Source organism: Lontra canadensis, unplaced genomic scaffold (assembly GCF_010015895.1).
Source record: "Lontra canadensis isolate GAN:19392208 unplaced genomic scaffold, GSC_riverotter_1.0 scaffold120, whole genome shotgun sequence".
In the NCBI taxonomy this organism is placed as follows: domain Eukaryota; kingdom Metazoa; phylum Chordata; class Mammalia; order Carnivora; family Mustelidae; genus Lontra; species Lontra canadensis.
Window position 1 is genome coordinate 1 of NW_022631114.1, and position 6,343 is coordinate 6,343.

Consider the following 6,343-nt stretch of genomic DNA (forward strand, 5'->3'; position numbering starts at 1 on the left):
TGTGTGCATGTGTGTGTGTGTGGCATGAACACATGACAGCGGCATTTCGGTGTCATATGTACAGACATCCTTTGTCATCCTCCAAGTGGTCTGGGGAAGGAATCAGATAAACTTGGAGAACTTCAAGTTCGAGGTTCTGTGTCTAGCCTTGGAACACTCAAAGGCCTCCTCAGCTGTTCTGTGTTCAGATGTGGCTTTCAAGAGGTGGGAGGGTGGTTGGAGCTGCTCCTGGATGTCTCTGAGCCTCTCGAGGGACGCTCTGCATGAGAAACCATTTCTTCCCTGGTTGCACCAGATGCCATGCTGCTGAAGGCCAGCGGCAAAGCAGGAAGTAGAAATAGGAAGAAGGATTCTGAGTCCAGAAGTAAACCCTCATGCATGTGGTCAACTAATATTTGATAAGGGAGCCGAAAACACCCAAAGGGGAAAGGATAGTCTTCAGCAAAGGTGTTGGGAGAGCTGGAAAAGCACATGCAGAAAAATAAAGTTGGACTGCTATCTTCCACCACTCACAAAAATTAACTCGAGATGGATCATAAGACCCAAAGCTAATATTCCCAGAAGAAAACATAGGGGAAAAACTCCTTGACATCAGTTTTGACAATAATTTCTTGGCTATGCACCAATGAAAACAAAGCAAAACTCGACAAGTAGGACTGCATCAAACTTAAAGTCTTCTGCACAGCAAAGGAAACGGGTTTTCAGTATAGAAAGACAACCTACAGAATGGGACAAGACATTTGTGAACCATGCATCTGATAAGGGTTAATATCCAAAATTTATAAAGGATTCATACAATTCAATGACCAAAAACATCCCCTAAACAATCTGATTAAAAAATGGGCAGAGGAACTAAAGAGATGTTTTTCCAAAGAAGACATCCAAATGGTCAACACGTACATGAAAAGATGCCCAGTGTCACTCATTGTCAGGGAAATGCAAACCAAAATAACGATGAGATATCAGCTCACACCTGTAAAAATGGCTAGTATCAAAAAGACAAGAGATAACAAGTGTTGGTGAGGATGGGGGGGAAAGGGAACACTTGCACACTGTTGGTGGGAATGGGAATTGGTTCAACCACAGTGGAGGTTCTTCAAGAAAATTCAAAATACAATATGATTTAGCAGTTCCGTTTCTGGGTATATACCCAAGAGAAATGAAGAGGATACTGAAGAGGTATACACAATCCCAGTGTTTATTGTAACATTATTAACAGTAGTCAAGATATAGAAACAAGCTATGTGCCTGTCAACAGATGAATGGGTAAAGAACCCCTCCCCCCCACACAGTAGAATATTATTCTACATGAGAAAGAAGGAAATCCTGCCATTGTTGACCACAAGGATGGACCTTGAGGACATTATGCTAAGTGAAATAAGTCAGGGGAAGACTCATACTGTATAATATCACTTATTTGTGGAATATAAAAATGCCAAACTCATGTAAACACAGTAAAAAGTTGGCAACCAGGGCTTGGGGGTGGTGTGGGGGAATAGGAGAGAGGCTATTTAAGGGTACAAACTTGCTAGTTGCAGATAAATAAGTCCCGGAGATCTAATCAGATGGTATAGTGAATATAGACAACAATATTGCATGTGTTTATCAAGCTTGCTAGGGGACTAGATCTTAATTGTTTCTATCATAAACAAGAAATCATAATTATGTGACATGATAGAGGTGCTAAATACAACGGCAATCATGTTATAGTATGTAAGTGTATCCAGTCACCATGTTGAATGCCTTAAACTTACATAATATTATGTCAAATACATTTCAATAAAAAAGGCGTATTCCGTACACTTGGCATACAGCCCCCAAAGTGCAGAAATCCAGGGCCCTCGTTCTCCTCCTGAACTGTGACCCTGACAGTTCTCCAGGAGCTCAGCATCCCGGCCATCTCCCAGTCCCCAGACACACCAGCCACCATGGCGGAGTCACATACTGTCCTTACCCCAGCTTTGGGACCCTCAGTAGATGGGTGTTAGTCCGGTGACAGGAGCAGTGGGAATGCAATCACTCTGAGGTTGAAGAATGTCCTTCAGCGTGCACAAATGTTTGTTGTGCCTCTGCTTCGCGTCAGACTAGTGCGATACACTTTTATGTTTATCCCACTGAGTCCTTGTGATCTTGTGAGATAGGAATTCCCTTCTCCATTTAAGAGATGAGGAGACCAAGGCTCCCAGGGGCAAAGGACACAGCTAGAGGGGCCCGAGCAGCTCTAGAATCTCCACCCTTTGGCGTCAAGGGTAGTTCGTGTCCATCACCTTGTATGTTACTGCGGTGTTCAGGTGCTTAAACGTTTGCTCTGCTTCCTTTTTCCTTTGCAATCTGCATTGTGGACTGTGTCCCTTGTGTCCTTGAGTGTAGAGCCTGCTGCTGGGAGGAGCTGGGAGACCGTGACCTCGTTGGAGCCTGGGTAGGGTTCCAGGGAGAGTGACAGGTTCAGCAAATAAAAACGCGAGATGCCCAGTTAGAGTTGAATTTGAATTTCCAAGGAACAGTGAGTACTTTCTTTTTTTTTTAAAAAATATTTTATTTTTTTATTTGAGAGCAAGAGATCACAAGTAGGCGGAGAGTCAGGCACAGAGAAAGGAGGAAGTAGGCTCCTCATGGAGCAGAGAGCCCGATGTGGGACTTGATCCCAGGACCCTGAGATCATGACCTGAGCCATCCAGGCGCCCCGAGTACTTTCATTTTAATATAACTATGTCCTATACGATCTTTAGGATATACTTATGCTAAAACAGTATTCCCTTGTTTATTTAAAATTCAGATTTAACTCTGGTTCCCGTGAAGCTTGCGGCTGGTCTAACGCTGAAGAAGTCTCCGTTCGCAGAGGCCGGGACTCGATGACGCTTTGCTCATGGGCTCTGCGGGCTCCCCAAGCTCTTTCCGAAGGCTCCACCATCGCCACTCGAGCTTTCAAACTGGCCACTTCGGCAAAATCTAACCAGCTGTGTTTTGTCTGGCTGATGTGATGTTGATTAAAAAAAAAAAAAGATTTATTTATTTATTTGAGGTGGGTGGGGGTTGGTGGGCAGAGCACGGGAGATAGTCTCAAGAAGACTTGCCAGTGAGCGTGGAGCCCAGCGTGGGGCTCGACCTCACGACCCTGAGATCACGACCTGAGCCAAAATCAAGAGTCAGAGCGTTAACCAATGGAGCCCCGCAGGTGCCCTGGGCATGATGCTGATTTTTAAAAAACTGGTCAATTTTTGAAAACCAGGAGTTTCTACGTGCCCATCTAAATGACATCCTTTTAAAATTGTGTTTTAATTCCCGCGTAGTTAACAGTCAGTGTTGGTTTCAGGTGTACAGGGTAGTGATGCAACAGTTCTGTAACAACCTGTGCTCGTCCTAAGTGCGAATCCTTAATCCCCACCACCCGTGTCGCCCACCCCTCTGCCCGCATCCCCTCCAGTAACCGTCCGTTTGTTCTCTATAGTTAAGAGTCTGTTTCTTGGTTTGACTCTCTTTTTTCCCCGTTTCTTGTTTGTTTTGTTTCTTAAATTTCACGTATGAGCGAAATCATATGGTATTTGTCTTTCTCAGACAGACTGATTTCGCTTAGCTCCATACTCTCTAGCTCCATCCATGTTGTTGCAAATGGCAAGATTTCATTCTTTTTATGGCTGAGTAATGCTCTGTTGTATGTACACACCGCATCTCCTTTACCCATTCGTCTGTTGATGGATGCTCGGGCTGCTTCCATAACTTGGCTATTGTAAGTAATGCTGCTAAAAGCTCAGGGGTGCATGTATCTCTGAATTCGTGTTTTTGTATTTTTTTTGGTAAATACCCAGTAGTGTGATTACTGGATTGTAGGGTATTTCCATATTTAACTTTTAAAAAATTATTATTTATTTAAACAAAAGATTTTAAAAGTAATCTCTACACCCAACGTGGGGCTCAAACTCACAACCCTGAGATCAGGAGTCGCATGTTCTACCCACGGATCCAGCCAGGTACCCACCCCCACCAACCTTTTTTTTTTTTTTTTGAAGACAGGCGCCCCCTTGGGGTGCTTGGTTGGCTCATTCGGTTAAGTGTCCAACTCTTAATTTTGGCTCAGGTCATGGTCTCAGAGTCATGAGATCGAGGCCTGCCTAGGATTCTGGGCTGAGTGTGGAGCCTGCTTAAGATTCTGTCTCCCTAGGGGCACCTGGGTGCCTCAGTGTGTTAAAGCTTCTGCCTTCGGCTCGGGTCATGATCCCAGGGTCCTGGGATCGAGCCCCGCATGGGCTCTCTGCTCAGTGGGGAGCCTGCTTTTCCTCCTCTCTCTCTGCCTGCCTCTCTGCCTGCTTGTGATCTCTGTCAAATAAATAAATAAATAAATCTTTAAAAAAAAAAAAAGATTCTCTGTCTCCCTCTACCCCCTGCCCCCACCCCCGCTTGCGCGTGCACACGCGCACTCTCTCTTCCTCAAAAAAAAAAAAAAAAAATTAAAGGGGTGCCTGGGTGGCTCAGTGGGTTAAGCCGCTGCCTTTGGCTCAGGTCATGATCTTAGGGTCCTGGGATCGAGCCCTGCATTGGGCTCCCTGCTCAGCGGAGAGCCTGCTTCTCCCTCTCCCTCTCCCTCTCCCTCTGCCTACTTGTGATCTCTCTCTTTCTGTCAGATAAATAAATAAAATCTTAAAAAAAATTAAAGACAGGCACCCCCTATTTTTTTTAAGATTTTATTTATTTATTTGACAGACGGAGATCACAGACAAGCAGGCAGAGAGAGAGGAGGAAGCAGGCTCCCTGCTGAGCAGAGAGCCCCATGCCGGGGCCGATCCCAGGACCCTGGGATCATGACCTGAGCTGCAGGCAGAGGCTTTAACCCACTGAGCCACCCAGGCGCCCCGACAGGCACCCCCTATTTTTAACTTTCTGAGGAATCTCTGTACACTTTCCACAGTGGCTACACATCCTCGCCAATACTTGCTGTATTTTGTGTTGTTGATTTCAGCCGTTCTGACACGTGTGAGGTGGCATCTCCTGTAGTTTTGATTTGGAGCTCCCTGGTGATCAGTGATGTTGAGCACCTTTTCCTGTGTCTGTTGGCCATCGGGATGTCTTCTTTGAACAAATGTCTGTTCATTTGTTTGCCCATTTTTAATTGGATGATTTGTTTCCTAGATGTTGGGTTGTTCTTCATATATTTTGGATACTAATCCTTTATTGAATATGTCATTTGCAGATATCTTCTCCCATTCAGTAGGTTGCCTTTTAGTTTCTTTGATTATTTCCTTCACCGTGCAGAAGCTGTTTATTTTGACATAGTCCCAATAGCTTATTTTTGCTTGTGTTTCCCTTGCCTCAGGAGACACACCTAGAAAAATGTTGCTATGGCCAGTGTCAGAGAATTTACTGCCTGTGCTCTCTTCTAGGACTTTCATGGTTTCAGGTTTTTAGGTCTTTCATCCATTTTAAGTTTATTTTTTATGTATGGTATAAAAATAATCAGTTTTCCAAACACCCGTTGTTGAAGAGACTTTTTCCCATTGGATATTCTTTCCTGTTTTGTCAGAGGTTAATTGACTGTATAATCGTGGGTTTATTTCTGGGTTTTTGTGTCTACTTTTGTGCCAGTACCATACTATTTTGATTCCTACAGCTTTGTCATGTAACTTGAAGTCTGGAATTGTGATGCCTCCAGCTTTGCTTTTCTTTTTCAAAACTGCTTTGGCAAATTCAGAGTCTTTAAAAATATGGAATGCTTCGTGAATTTGCATGTCATCCTTGGGCAAGGGCCAAGCTAATCTCTGAATCACTCCAATTTTAGTATATATGCTGCTGAAGTGAGCACTAAATTCCTGACTTTTTTTTAGTTTCAAGTTTTTATTTAAGTTCAAATTAGTTAACATATATGGCAAAATTGGTTTCAGGTGTAGAATTCAGTAATTCATCCCTTACATATAATACCCAGCACTCATCACAGGTGCCCTCCTTGACACCCATCACCCATTTAACCCATTCTGCATCCCCCCAAAATCAAATCTGCCATCTTGAGCCCCCAAGACCACATGGCATGCACTTGCCGGTTAGCCCCACTCCCATCCCCATCCCTCCCTGTGGTTGCCTCCTGCCCACCTGATTCACTTCTATCTGTCCAGCCCCAGCAAGCATTGAGGTTTTTTTTTTTTTTTTTTTTTAATATTTTATTTATTTATTTATTTGACAGAGAGAGAGAGAGAGAGAGAGAGATAGATCACAAGTAGGCAGAGAGGCAGGCCGGGGGTGGGGAAGCAGGCTCCCCACTGAGCAGAGAGCCCGATGCAGGGCTCAATTCCAGGACCCTGAGACCATGACCTGAGCCAAAGGCAGAGGCTTTAATCCACTGAGCCACCCAGGCGCC

General features: G+C 44.4%; 1 non-coding gene across 1 annotated transcript; it reads right to left on the bottom strand.

Moving 5' to 3' along the window:
* Positions 1-5,690: 5,690 nt before the first annotated feature.
* LOC116857230 lies at positions 5,691-5,794 on the bottom strand. The gene has a single exon (XR_004380716.1). It is a non-coding gene; the product is annotated as a U6 spliceosomal RNA (small nuclear RNA).
* Positions 5,795-6,343: the final 549 nt, after the last annotated feature.